The 15,736-nt window shown below is 42.4% G+C and overlaps 1 protein-coding gene across 28 annotated transcripts in view; it reads right to left on the bottom strand.

The window, feature by feature from the left end:
- The window catches only part of MAGI1 (membrane associated guanylate kinase, WW and PDZ domain containing 1), a 342,732-nt gene that overhangs the window by 266,733 nt on the left and 60,263 nt on the right, over positions 1 to 15,736 (bottom strand). The gene's annotated exons all lie outside the window — the stretch shown is intronic.

The raw sequence follows: 15,736 nt of genomic DNA, 5'->3' as shown, positions 1-15,736 counted from the left end.
GGCATAATGCTTGGAAGTTTCATCATACTTTCAGCTCCACAGTTAAAAGGCATCTCCACACTCAATATTGATGCTTTGGAAACCTGACCTCATCACTGCTGAGAAATAAATACCAACTTGTATTGCCTTTCCCTCCCTTCCCCAAATGATCATGGAGAAGCCTTGTGCCTGCCACTTCATGAGATTCACTGCAATGCTGAAGTTCAAATTTATGACAGAGGGTATCACGATTACCAGTTTACGTAAAGGGTGATGAACTTGGATGTGTAATCTAAATTCAAGTGGAAATTTTGCTGTCTGACATTGCTTTTTTAATAGTGAAACACGTTCTTCCACTCCCTGCAAACAAGTTGTCACCGTTTATTGCAGGGTGACAATAAAATCCTACAAGGTCACCCAAGAGGCTGATAAGTGCAACACAGTGGTCCAGGCTGCGTCCCCCCTCCTCGTCCCACTGGTATTTTACAAGGCAGCAGTGATGTGATGCTTTGCCTGAGTGCTCCCAGCATTTTTGGAGCAGATTCGGAAAACACAAAACTCTGCAACCAGATCTCAACAAAAAAAATAATTAAAAAAAAAAAAAGAAATAAAATAGAAAAAATCTCTTAGGAGAGAGGGGAAAAAAAATCAAGCTGTGAAGCTCAGGCGGGACAGCCACATTTCCAGTGCACGGCTCAGAGCCAGGGGTCAATGCTGAAGTCTGAACACCAGGAACTGCTGGGTGGGATCCAAGGGCTTGGGTTACACAGGTCAGGTGTGATAATCTAGCAGTCCCCCTGACGTCAAGTCAGTAAACCACAATAACTAAGCAAGATTTTCTAAATTAAACATATGCATAGGGCAGAAACAAAGGATCTTCTGAACCTTGACTCGAAAGTTCTTTCCTAAAGGGAATAGTAAATATTTTTAGAACTACACTTGCAAAAGACAGATGCAATCCAGAATCGTGTTATTAAGCCTTAAGATTTTAAGTGTCTCACTGTAGGAGGGATGAGGTACTGAGGGGAAGAAAAAGAGCCATTTCCAACATAGAGGGTGTAATTGTACTTTTGGCCACTTTTCCATTAAGGTCTCGAGGTTACTCAGGTTGAGTTCTGGCTAGTAGGTAATGGACATGGTCTGTTATCAAAGGAACTGTGATTCCTAGTACATGCATAGGTATAATCTTACTAGCTAGTATTTACTATATTTAATAGATTTTAAATACATATATAGTATATATAGATACATATACTAGATGTACACACACTGTATACCATAGTATACCTAATTTATACATAATACAATTATATAGTATTTACTTCTAGGCAGTGGCTACAGAGAAAGCCTACTGTTCCAGTAATCCTTTGGGTACAAGTGGAGTACTCACTATAGGGAAAACGTAGTGAAAAATAAATCTTTTGGACCATTTGAAAAATCATCCATTTATCTTGCTGACACAGTGATAGGTGACGCTGTCATTTATAAAACTGAACAGTCTGATTTGGAGAAGGTGTCATGTTTCACTTTTGCAGCATGAGCCATTTGTTAGGGAGATAATGCATCAACTTTGCTTCAGAAAAAAAATAAAAATTAAGCGGCATTGTTACTTCACTTGAATACTTAATGACACTGTCTTTCAAACAAATGGTCTTAGCTTTTATTTTCTCCTCTTTCCCGGTATTTTGATGATGCAACTTTTTAAAATGGTTTCAGCACCCAGTGAGATCTCAGTATGCTATAGCAGCCCTGGATGTCCCACCTTGGTGGTGTCCAGTAACAGCGTCGCCCCCAAAATACGCTCATGCACTTGTTTGTTATTCACTGCAAAGGCAGCGAGCTTCCACCTCCGCTTTCCTGCTCTGGCGGAAAGAGGGATATTTGCTCAAGGGGAGACAAACCCTCTCATACACATTCATAGACTGTGCAACAGCTAAATGATACAAACCCCATATACAAAACCCAGCCTCACCACCCGAAGTAGGATGGAGGTACTTTCAGCAAATACCACAATCCCAATTTTCATAATCCAGACTGCACCCTCCAGTTCCCCAACAGCTGTCAGCAATTTAAGAAGTCAGGTTTCCCCAGATCCTGGGCACAGATATGCTTCTCCCTCCCTCTTTGGTGCTTTCGTCGCATACCACCATCTGGCAGGCTGAGCACACACTGAAACTGCCCTTTTGAAATAAAGGAAGCAGAAACCAAGAGTCAAGCCATGCACTTCCAGCCTGAGGGTGAGAAGAACAGCCTTTGCAGCTCCCTCCTTTCCAAACCATTACTGAACACCCGTACCTTTGCACACTGCAGCGGTGGGAGCCCAGCCCTCGCACCCCTGTCCCACCACAGGTGGGAGGTGAAATTCCCAGCTCAGCAGCTCGGATGCTTCTCCCCGGGGCCACTAACACAAACCAGGTTGACTCCACATCATTCTCCCCTTCCATTCCTCACAGGCTCTTCTCAGTGACAACCAATGACAGGACAAGGGGCAATGGATACAAATTGGAACACATGAGGTTCCACTTAAATACAAGAAGAAACTACTTCTCAGTGAGGGTATCAGAACACTGGAACAGGCTGCCCAGGGGGGTTGTGGAGTCTCCTCCTCCTGTGGAGACATTCAAAACCCACCTGGACACCTTCCTGTGTAACCTCATCTAGGTGTTCCTGCTCTGGCAGGAGGATTGGACTAGATGATCTTTTGAGGTCCCTTCCAATCCCTAACATTCTGTGATTCTGTGATTTAGCAATTAGTTGCTTGCCTTATTTTTCTTTTTAAATGCATCTGCCAAGACATGTGCCAAAGAGTCAAGGTGCCCAACCCAGACCACTCCAGGGCACCCTTCAGGGTTGGATGATGAGACATCCCCCTCCACAGCCCGTGCCACCTTGCTCTACACCATTTATAACCATTTTGTTAAAACAACTGATCTTGCCACTTGTACAGCTTGCGCTATTCTTTCTTCATTAAATACACCCCTCCTTGGGAAAACCATTTAGTCTAGCAGAAACACCACACATTTATTACTGGCTCAGACGGCAGCCCATAATGTTGACAAATGCTATAATGATTGGTAAAACACTTACTGGTATAGCAGGCTTTGGGCTTAATTTCGAACACGCTGACAGCACACAGTGATAAATAATATATTTATTTGCACTTGAGCAGTAACAGCACACACAAGTGGCCTCTGCGTGCCCAGGTAATGTCAGCTGTAGCTCGAGGATACTCCAGAGCAGAGATCACCTTCCCATTTCTTACGTCTTTTGTCTGGGCCAAGCTTCAAAGGAGACAGTGGGAATTCACATCGCTTCCCCACATGCTACACGAGGCAAAGCCCAGGAGCACAGACAGCGGGGAATTCAGGCACGTCTCAACACATTTTTTTCTATGAACACTATGATTCACCCAAGCCAGGACTGCTCAGGGGAATGCACTGCTTTTGAGGAAGAAAGTTCCTTATTTAAAAGAAAGAATTTCTGGCAAACAACAGGACAGAGAGAGGTGTGCTTGCTCCTCTGGCACACAAGGGAAAAGGGTCCAACTCAGCAGTGTCTGGCTGAAATCAGGAACTCGAGCCCAAGCATCCAGCCGTGCAGGTGAACACCCTCAGCACGGGTCACTGACCACTTCGCAATGAGCTGCTATCATGTCCTTTCCCCTCTTCATCCAAACATTTCAAGCTTGGCATAATCCTGACGTGGATCAGCAGCTTTCCAGAGGCGCGAAAAAGACCCCTCTAGATTAAACAAAGTCATTTCTTATTTTGAGGTTGCCTATAATCTAATCATCACAGTGGTACATTAAAACTTGTACTTCTGAGTTTATCAAGGCCACAACCTACATGTGACCAGTGAAATCATCCCATCTCAGAGGCAAATACACACTCTCTCCACCACCGGGGCACAGGAATGGAAGGATAGCCGTGCCATGGGAGATCTGTCCCCTTGGCCAACTGGGCTACTCCTCCTCATGTGACAGAATGATTATTGCTCAGCTGGGCACAGTGAAAACCCACCTGTATTCATATCTTATGGATGCCCAACATAGGTATTATAGTTACAAAAAAAATCTATTTCAGGTGAAGGTCCACAACTGGGTAAAAACCCATAATATTGCTGTACAGTAAAGAAAAAAAATCTTTCCTCATGTAACACTGGCTCACAACAGAGAACTATCTTTGCATGGGTAATTCAGAACAGGTCTGCATTTCAAAACCAAGCAGCAAACAAATGATTGTGCCATTTTCCCCAAAACATTTTAGTGGTATGATAAATAAGTTCAAAGTATTTCCTAGGGTTTCTCAAGCTGTTTCTGAGCATGCACCCCAGGAAGTTAGCACACACATATAGAATCACATAATATCTCAAGCTGGAAGGGATTCGTAAGGATCGTATAGTTAGCACTTGTGAATGTCTGCTTTTACATTCACAGCTCACTCAGACTGAACAACCTTCATCGCAAGCCATAGCAAGACTGAGATCCCAGGTCTTGGGAATTTGGCTACAGTCTTGAGCATCTCTGCCAGAAAAGGACCAGGATAATGTTATGGATGATGAAAAGAATGGAGTGCACAGTGAAAGGCAGGTGGCCACTTCTTCATCTCCTCTCTACTTTTTTCTGGGTCAGTCTTGGAGTTCAGAGAAGTGGAAAATAAGAGTAGTAACCAAACACTATTAAAAGCCAGAGCCCAAGAGAAGCAGAGCTACGTTTCCCTGAAACGAGTGGATATTAGTTTTCTGACAGTTTAAATATTATATTCTGCTTACTGACTGTCAGTAAATTTACAAATAGTTGGCAGCTTGGCTTATGACCAGGACCCAAAGGAACGTTGACTGTAGCAATTTAATAGCCTGTTCCTATCAGCAACAGCAGCAACGTTTAAAATACTTCTCATTGCTAGCGAATTTATCTTAAAAAAATCCCCAACAGCAGAAGAGATGCTAGTTTTACATCTTTCACCCTGCTGAGGCCTCATATTAGATCATTATTCATTCCACAAACACCCCCAACCACTTCTCCGAAGCTTTGAGTTTTGCTTTGTTACAACTGCTAGGATTGCAAACTCAGTAATGAAAATAGACATCATATGGCTATATATAAAAAAAATCCCTCACTCCCTAACAAAGGATTTATCCAGTATTTAAGTGGAGATGAGTCAGCAATGCTGCTACACCACAGACACTGAGACTGGACATTATTCTTAAAGCTTCAAAATTTCTTAGTGCCAGAGCAGAAAATACACAGCCAGATAAAAGCCTTGAGAGGTTTGGGTTGAACACTTAAAGGGCTTGCAATACTCCAGACTCTCGTTTACCAGCCTTGTATCGCACAGCATGTTTTTCCTAAAAAAGAATACTTTAGCTCCAATCCAAGTGGCAGCGGTTTTGTGCCTCGCACGTCCACACCATCTCCCTTTCCCACCCCCTCACAAGTGGAGCAGCACAAAGATATGCCCGAGCTCACAATGCTGTGCCAAAACCTCTCCTCTGCCCACAGCCAGAGAGCATTTTTGGGCTACTTAGGACCATGCCTTTCCATCGGCAGGTGAGATGTGAGCGATCTGGCTCTCTCCCTGGATGAGTTCCATCCTGAAAGTTTTCACCAATAACACTGATGAAGTGGATAATTTTTAAATGACATTTCCATCCTGTCCAAGCACAGTCTGTTAGCCAACACCAAAGTGCTTTTACCAGCACTTGCTTTGCTCCAGCACCATGATGTGCCTCCACCAGCAAAGCTCTCCAAGCACCAGCTGCACCTACATGAGGAGAGCATCCCAATGAAACTGCACACTCCAGCTGTACAAAACAGGACCTGATGAAATATTTCCTTTACCATAGTTTCCTCCATCTCAACCTGCTTGCCATGAATTTTGAAACTTAGCCCTAAAGACTGTACTAGACAGGCTAAGATATACATTTCACTGTGAAGAAATAAATCTACGGAAAGGGCCACAGTTAGTTAAACTAATCAAGAGATCGCACAGGGTGAAATGAGTGTGGGAAATGCATCAAAAAGGAAATGGTATCAAAATAAATTCAGTATGCCTGTCTAGGAATGTGAACTGTTGCTTTCCAAGAAATTATATAGGAGACAAATCATAGCTCTGGCTAAAAATGTAAACATCTCTATAAGCTACAGGGGAGGAAAAGCAGGGTATCCAAACTAAAAGGCTCTCACACCATTAAATGTAATCACTAAGCAACTATTAGCCAGTTTGAAAAGAAGATGAAAGGATAATGGAGGAAGATATGGGCTGGCAATTACAGAGGAAGTGAAGTAAGTGAAAGAGTCCACATTTATTTTTGTTTTTACTAAACTTCCACAAATGTTAATAGCCAGATTGTACTGAGGGAGAGGAAAAAAAAGATAATAATAACCAAAAGGCTGGAATTAGTCTCAAGTTCCCCAGACAGCCCTTCCCCATAGGCCCAGAGACAAGGACAGACTTGTGACCACCCCAGCTCTTGACCATGGGATGACACCTCAGGGTGTGCAAATCACACAACTGAGTGGGAGGCTTTTGTTTATACAAATATGGCCCTTTTGGACCAGCTTCTAAAAGGAGCAACAACATAAGAAGAATTTCATAGCAAAGGCAGAAAGGAAAACAAAACTTGCCTTTCATAGGTCTAGATTTTAAGGATGTAGCCATCTTCCTGAGCAAAGCTCAAAGAAGTTGGCTGCTATCATCATCATTTCAGACAAGGGAGCTGAAACATGAAGAAGTTGAACAACTTGTTGAGACCATCCTGGAGTTCTTCCCCACCAGACCACCCTGCTTCCCTCAGCTCCTCCCTACAACTAAAAGATTCCTCAGAATTTTTAACAACTGCTTCCCAGCCCCAAACACTTACAAATGTAATGTCAACAATCCACTGACTTCAAGAAAAACATGTATGATACCCTATCTATCTTGCTGCCTCCAAGAAAACTGAAATAATGTTTTTTTTAAAAAAAAGAACCACCTCACTGTATTTAAGAATTAGTATTACACAGCTGCATCCAAGATGGGATGTGCAAGGCAGTTACTAGTACAAAGCACTATTAGACAACTACTTGCAGCTGGAAGTGGAGCATCTGTTGATGCCACAGTACACTCCTTTTAAATATGCCTACTAAAAACCCAGTGGTATATTTGAATCAACACCAGTGTTCTTTCCAACAACAAGAACATCTCCAGAATTCATGGATAATGTGCCTGTTGACAACATTCTAGCTATAAAGCACAGCAGGTTTCATTTTTAAAATGTTATAAGAGAACCTGTTCAGGAAGCAAGGTCACTACCTGAGAAATGTGCATTTCAGAACATCTACCTTTTCTTACAAGAATAATCTATATCAGCTTTCAAGAAAACCTCCCTGTTTGAAACATTTGGCGAAAGGACCCAGAAGTGATGTTTCCAGGAGCGCTTTCTTACCACCACACTGGAGGTTTGCTTGGAATGGTGCCCCAAAACACTTATGCAGTTTCTGTCAGTGCCTCTGGACCAGTTAGAGGTGGCTCAACAGAGGTTCCTCTCCATCCCTGCCATGCTAGAAATCCTAGTACAAAGCGAGATTAGTACTAGTATAAAAATACATATCAAAAGGCAAAGAGGAAGCTCTCCAGGGCAAGGCTTGTCATCTTTGCTTCATGCTGGTTACTGCCTAGGGTGACAAAAACACAAATCCTTGCCTGCCCTCACAAAATCATACCACTGTTCTGTATTTTCCCTTTCAAACAGTTATACAGAGCTGCCATCAAATAAATAAACCGAAGAAAACACTGGTGGTATTTGTAACTCTTTTCTGACATTTGCTATTCTGAGCTGAACAGCAATGACAGCTATAAAAAAACCCAAAGTAATATTTGGATAAGTAAATGTATACTAGATTAAACGTTAGGCAGACAGGAACGGAGGTTACAGTGTGCTGGTTACACATGCCGATGGTGCGCTGTCAGCCAGGACTCAGGAATCACTTGCATCTCTTCTACAGCAGTATTAGCAAAAGCATATAGTCATTTAACTATATCACCCTGTAAATGATATTGCCTTCCCGCAAAACGCTTTGTTGCTTGTCCAAGGCACAACAAACAAACACAGATAATGAACACATCTGCAGATGATGTTTGAATGACATGGCTAAAACTTGAGGGAAGAGTGAAATGGGATTTTTATCACTTGGCAATCTGAAGTCTGTTACAGAGCTTTTATTAATGGCACAGAAATTGATTTTGTTTTGATGCATCATCATCTTAGACAAAACAAGTTGAAGCTTTAAGTGGAAATACAATTACCTGGTACTGTCACAACCTCATTGCTTCATAAAGCAACGGTAACAGGGCAATCTGGCAGCCGAGCCGCTTTATGTCACAGTGACCAAGCACCCAACGTATCCACACACAGGTGGGTATCACTTCAACCACAACTCAGAACCTGAGATTTCTTCTTTCTGCCCTCCCAGAATGAATCTCCTGCATTAATGTCCAGTGCCCCTTCTTAGGAGACCTGACCAATATCTAGAAAATGTATTCCCCTTTTCCTGCTGTAGTACATATCATGCTAGTTAGAAGAAGATATTTTATTGTCAGGTTAAAGAAGAAGAAAAAAAAAGAAAGAAAAAGAGGCAGATCCCCGGTGAAGCATTTTAAAAAATGAATCGAGTTATTCTGTTACATTTGGCAGTTGTTAGAATTCACAACAGCACATATGGCCATAAACATGTTTACTTTGAGATCAGCCAGAAACAGGTTAAAGTCCTGACTCAGAATTCAAAAGCCATTTGTAAGCAAAAGGGCCAGACCTTAATTCTTGCATACTGCAACCTTCAGATTCCACCAAAAGTCACAATTTTAGAAGTAATCTCTGAAGGGAACTTCCTACTGTTTCGGCCAGTCGGGAAACAGAGTAGGAGCTTAACCTCTAAATAAATGATTCTTTGCAACAATTAGAAATGAAATTAAGTCTTTCTGGAATCCCATTGCAGCCCTGGCAATATGCCCCAGGCTCCTCTGCCAGCTGAACTGCACACAGCAAGCCAATTTACCAGAATAAAACCTGATCGGATACTGAATTAGGAGTATACTCCAAATAACCAAGAGCTTTTTCCAGCCTTCCTATGAACATTACAGTCATGCATTTTGCAACCATCAATTTTGGCATGATTAATACCATTTTCTTTTAATGACTTATAGGGGTGGGGGTCTTTTTCTTGGAGCAGCATTCAGTAGAAATAAAGAATGACCTCCTTTCACGAGATCAGAGATGTATTTGCACATAAACGGCTGAAGAAAACTGGACTCAGTCTGCAGATGCCCATGACATAACAAGAACAAATAAAAAGCCTATGACACTGTAATTCTGAACCAGCAAAAACATAAATCCTGCTGGAAGCACTGGAGTCAGATGGCCTTTGAAATCACTCACAGGTTCTAAATTTCCTGGCAATGGACTGCAGGGCGGGTATTAAAACACAAAAACCTTCCACCAAACAAATACTGAGGCAATAAATTGTGATAGTAAAGCAGAGGCAGATAGACCCTTGAATCCATCGGTCAAGAAAATTGTTATCTCGATGACAGGGTGCAGATCTGTTTGCTGGACCCGACCAAGTATCTACAGCGCTGGATGGGCAGCAGGAGGAGGCAGACACTATGGGAGATGGGTCTGATTCAGCGCACAGCCACACCACCATGAAAAAACTAAAGCCAAAAACAGGGGGGATGTGTAGCGACTGGCAATAGTTAAGGACAAGACTGCTGACCTGGCTTTAAGAGAAAGCAGGTCCCCAGGGCTTCAGCAGTATTTGCTGTTTGCTTTGTCCCCCGCTGTGCTGAGCACCCAGCAGCCATCAGGACGGCCGGTGGGACAGACAGGCAGTGACGGACAGACACCAGCACTGCCAGCAGCCCCTGTCCAAGCAAACACCTCACTCAAGACCCAAGTCTCTATGTTCAGTGGAAAAGATTGAGACGTGCTCAGTCCCATCAACACTGAGCTGGAGGAAGAAGGCAGGGGGGAGGAAAAAAACAAAAATATCAAGCCATTACTGAAAAACAACACACTTACAGTAAACCCCCGTGTAAATAACCAACTCTAGGCATCCATTTTTTTCAATCTGTTTCTATGTCTCAGGACCTCATCTCTACAAACGACGACTAACTTCTCACTCCCTCATACAACTATATGTGCCCTCTCAACACTTTTAATAGCTAAGTGATACAGATTGGATCAGATGCAGCACTTCCATTAAGCCACAATATACCAGGTATCACTCCATGAGTCTTTAGTATTCATGGGCAGGCACTTCCCGCATGAACCACAGTTACACCATCATTTAGCTGGTAATTACTTTCAAAACAGGCTGCAGCACATAAATCTGTGATTAAGTAAATGGTAATATAAAGAAAACCTTTGAATGAATCCAATGACTAACACAGAAGCACAACTGAAAAAAAATTTTCTTAAGCACATTCTCAATAATTCTACAAAATGCATGCAGCATCCCTAAATTGAAGGATGAATTGGTCCGCACATTTGTAACACTTCCGAACATTACTCAGCTGTAAAATGGGGGATTCATTTTACAATCAGAACTGGATGGAATTCAAAGCAAAGAGTTATTAAAACCTGAAAGCCTCTAAGATTTTCTCCTTCTAAGGAAAGTGAGAAAATATGTGATTTCTTATTTTGTTGAATGCATTTTAAAAGGTCTATATAATTTTCCTCAGGAAAAAAGCATAAAATATACAGTCCTTCATTATGTCAGTTTGTGTTTTGGGTTTGTTTTTTTTTTGCCACAAGGGAAGGGGGGCATTTCTTACCCTGAAATTTTTTCTGCAGATACGTCACAGTCTCTGAGAATCTGATCTTCTCCCTCTCACCAGCTAAGCCACATCAGCTTTGGTGAACACACAGAGGCAGCAACCCAGAAGTGCTCATTAAATCACCCCGTTAATTCACAAGGTGACATCGAGCTGGGACCAGAACAATGTCTCAATATGGCACTGCAGTCACTCAGAGAAATTAAAGACATTTTACACATTCAGGTCTAATCTTCCATCAATATTTATAGGTAACAGATTCATATGGATTTATAGCCTCAAGGGATCCTGAGATGATCTATTCCCATCTCCCCACATAACATAGGCCACATCATATCAATCAGTTCCTCCCTGACTTCTGCTTTAACTAGAGCATTTCCCTATACATCAATCCTTGATTTAACACCTTCCGTGACAGGGAACCCACTGGGTAACCCTTCATAAATTGCTTCAGTGGTTAATTATCCACCCTGTTAAAAAAAGTGTATTCTATTTTTTGACAATGTATTACTCGTAGAATTACAACAGAGCTTTAATATAACGGTCCTTTTTAATCTGTAGCTATTGAAGCATGGACTAATAAGAACATAATCTCCCATTTTTATATACTTGAACAAAAACTACATAAAAGAAGGTACTACTGTATAGAAAAGATGAGGAAGAGATGCTTAAAAAGGCTTCCCAGAAAGGATATATGTCAGACTGCTCGCTCAGTTCAACCAGTTGGCTGTGAAAGAAGACTATTTTAATATATTGTATAAAAATCGCCTTGGTTCAGCAAACAGTTAACAAAAATGCTAAATCCATGGACAACAAACCCTGGGCACAAGAATTAAGACCTCTGCAATGCTCTTGACCTTTAGAAAACAGCCTCCAGTCAGGATAACAACACTAGGCAACAAACGCACTCCTCCTCATAAGGAACGGGTCCTTCCTACCAGGGCAACAAGAAGACCCTGGATGGAGATCTTCATCAGCTTGGACAACTCTCACATCCATCTAAGCAAACCCCTAGAGAACTGAGTGATCAGTGCTTTCTTCCCCGTCTACTTCCTCATGTTGTTTGACACAAGCGGGCCCATGGAACAACCTGGGGTGCACCAAAGAGCAGTTAAAGCTCTCCAGTATTGGCAGGGTAATTCCCTCCTGGTTGGCAGAAAAACTCATTTGCGAGGAGATATACATTCACAAAAACATTTTATTGTAACTGTATAGATGGGAAAGTTGTACTGAAAGACAACTATGTTATATAAAAAGCCCCTACCTTGCAGAGGACCTTATCCAAAAGGCACTCAGACCACTGAGTTCTGCTTTACCATTAATTAGATGAGTTGGGCTGCCCAGGCCTATCCTGCCTGGGTGAAGTGGGGACAAATTTTGCTAAGCATATGGTCTAATGATTCATATTAAATCAAGTTGAACTAATGAATATTTAGTGTGAAAAAAGTCAGTGGAGAATCACTTTGCTTTGGCTTCTCTTACAAATCATCTCAGTAAGCAAAGAGTTACAAGTTCTTTTTTCTGCATATGTCAAATAGTTTAAGAAATAAAACAAGTCACACATGTATAAGCTTCTTCTGACGCATATAAAAAACACATCATACTTAACCTCGGCAAATAAAAATGATTGGGCCTGAGCCAGCATTTTTAAGGCTTTCAGGATCAAACTCTGTAGTGCTCTGCCTAAGTCATTTATTATAATTACAACAAAAAAGGAAGAGGAGAGAAAAATGGAGGAAAAAAGCCTTAACTATTTTAAACAATTCTCTACTGGTTGCCCTGCAACATTCATCAACCCATATCCTTACTGCAACCATTCCTTCTCAATGATGGGAACACAAGGTTCAATTTAGGCTTCTTTTAAGAACAGGTGAGGTCTCAAACTCCACCTCTGTCACCAGCCTGAGCCAAATTCCTCAGGAGGTGGAGACAGACCTGCCAGAGGCAAGATGTCCAACCTCCAGAGGTGACCACAGGGCATCTCACAGCTTTTCAGTGCTGGTTTGCACTTGCAGTTCACCCACTCCCTGCCCTGCGTGACAGGACGATCCAAGTCCTGGTCAAGAAACACCCAAGTCCAAGACACACAGCACCACAGGGTTCAAGCAACGTACCAACCTAGGAGTTGGAGACCATGCCAGAAATGAAGCCTTTCATGATTCTCAAGGCAGAGTTTGGGAGCTAACAGCATTGATTTGGGTAATACTGTTTGAAAGCCCTCAGCTGGTTGGAGATGACCTGGAAACTTGGGCTATTCCAAACCAAAAACCCACTGCCACACATTTTGCAAATAAGAGGTGAGACTTAAGCAGTGAAGACACTTCAGCAGCTCGTTGGTGAGAGCTGATAGACAGGATTAACAAATAAATAAAAGAAGGTTTGCAGCAAGTATAAATGTTTCAGGGCTGATAAGTTTAAACAGCAGCAATAGTCGAAACTAAGCAAATAATTCCCTTTCCCTTCACCACCTCCCCTCATTTACAGTCCAAACTATGATAAATTAACATATTTTAATGTCTTTACCAAGCCTGGCTTTGTGAGACAGTTCACATCTTGCAGAGGTTGCTCCATCTGACTGCATGGCACCCCAGCTTTCAGCACCACTCCCTGCTGATGCCACACTCCTAATTGCACAATATTTGTGCAAAGACAGGATGGGTTCCCCAAAACAGACATGTGAACCTCCTCTGTCACTGTGGACATCAGCCAGAAGCAGCACTGGTGAAAGCAGAGAGTTCTACTCAGAGCCACCCTTCCTACCAAGCTTCACAGCATTTGGCAAAATGGACAATAATGTCTCTTTGGGAAGAGAGAGAATAATAAGGTTAGTTTTTTTTCTAGTTTGCTTGTTTTTTGTTTTTTTGTTTTGGTTTTTTTTTTTTTAGAAATCTTATACATAGCAAAAATCCTAATGGAGTAAAAGGAGTTACAGTGCAGAGGTGGCTCAGAGCTTCCCTACCGTGTTAAAAACACGAGTATCCTGTTAGTTATTAAAAGTCCCTGAGAAGAAAGTGTGCCTCTTTAAAAACTTTTGTCTTCAAAAGTTGGTATTATTTTAAAACCTTAACAAAGAACCTAGGCACAATGAATGCTCTCTCAACCCAGATTATTATCAAAGGAATTGCTTAATATAAAGTCACTGCAATTGTAAAATGCCAAGTGTGCAGTTAATATGCTGATACTAAAAACTGAGTAATATAGCTGGTGAACATCCCAGACCTTCTGCCAACTTACTCATGGTGTGAATATGAAAAATTTTGCTACACAGCTGTAAGCTGTCAACAGATTTTATCCTAAATGGGTTTTAAACCAAACCAAACAAAACGCATGGCCAGCTGCACTCCACTCCAGGTTTACTGGCAACCAGTTAATGTTTTACTAATTCCAGAAACAATGAACTCCTTCCTGATGGCTGTTAGGTTACAAGGCTGTAAAACACACTGCATTGCTTTAAAGCAGGTGTCCCTCCCCAGCCCTGGGCTGGGATGCTGCAGCAGGCAGGGAAGAGGAGGAGGATGGTAAGGAACTTGGCACTTCCACAAGCCTTGCCTGGGGAGTACCAAGCATCCATTGGAAAGTTCGAGTCTTTCGATCACACTCACAGGGGTGCAGAGGAGGCCAGAAACACCAAGCTCCTCTTGTGCACGTCAGAAATAACTCCATAGAAAGCAAGCGCGGAAAAAGGTTAACAAAATACAATCTGAGGAAATAAAACAAGGACATAGATGACTGTGCCACATGGCCCTGAGGCTGGCTAGGCTGGCTGGAGCCCTTTCCCTGGATAAAGGGCTGCAGAGATGTTGCTGGAGCTCTGGAAGCAGTGACATACGGCTGTTTCTGCCTCTCATGGCAGGGGAGTTAACGTGCCCTCACAAGGCCCACCACCTAATTCCTGTGCAGGAAAAGAGCCCCCGCTGTGCTCCCTTCTGTCCTCTGTCTGGGAAGGAGCTGGAGGGTTTGCAAGGAAGCAATCAGACACAGAAAATGGGCAACAAAAGCTTACATGACATCAGGTCACACAGCGAGTACTGATTTGTGTTTTCCTTGAAAGAAGCAGAGAAGCCACTGGTGTGGTGGGAGCAGAGACCTCGGGGAGGGGGAGTCCTGAGCACTGTGGTAGCCCCCGGCCAGGCTGCACTTGCTCACAAGCCTGAAGCTCAGTCCTGGAAACCTTAATCCAATGTCTCAGCTTCAAACCAGACATCTCACAGCGACACAAAAACAGACTTAAACTGATGGGATACTCCAAGTTAGCATCTTCATTTGGTACCCCATGTACAGGCACCTTTATTGTCAGAGGTCTTATCATGCCTTATTTCGTGGCAGGCAATACACTGTTGAGGCTTCAAATCAAAGATAATAGCGTGACGTTTTGCATGTGGTTGGGGGGGAGGTTCTTAAACAAGAACTAATATTTCTTGTGCACAAACTTTCCCATGCTGCATTTATGCAAACACTGTGGGTTTCTGTAAAGGAACAATATTTACAAAAAAAGATTCATACCCTCTGGGTTTCGTATACAAGGATCAGAACTGTCACATGAGTTTTTCTGATCCAGGGGTTTGAATAAACTCCTTAAAAAAATACACCACACCACTTAACACCAAAACCATGTAGTGGGGAACTTCACTGTTCCTTTAATTTATTCACAAACTGTCAGAAACACATAAGCAAACGGGGACCCTCCCACCCTATTGTGGCAATAACTGAAGTACATAAATTCAAGAATATCTATCCACTATATAAGCTGCCATTGGACAATTCACATGCGGTGGGTAGAAAAACAATTTGATATTTGGAATCACTTTCAGAACTGGCACGCTAAGGCGACAGACTTAGGAAGATATGAATGCAATGCAAGACTAAACCTGACAAAAAGCCTCGCGTAATTCACAGCAAATACTCTGCCAGCATTTCAACAGGTGAATGAAATTAGCAACCTGACA

Source organism: Columba livia, chromosome 10 (assembly GCF_036013475.1).
Source record: "Columba livia isolate bColLiv1 breed racing homer chromosome 10, bColLiv1.pat.W.v2, whole genome shotgun sequence".
Lineage (NCBI taxonomy): Eukaryota > Metazoa > Chordata > Aves > Columbiformes > Columbidae > Columba > Columba livia.
The sequence above is the reverse complement of the archived record's forward strand: the minus strand, read 5'-3'. Positions and strand labels throughout refer to the sequence as shown.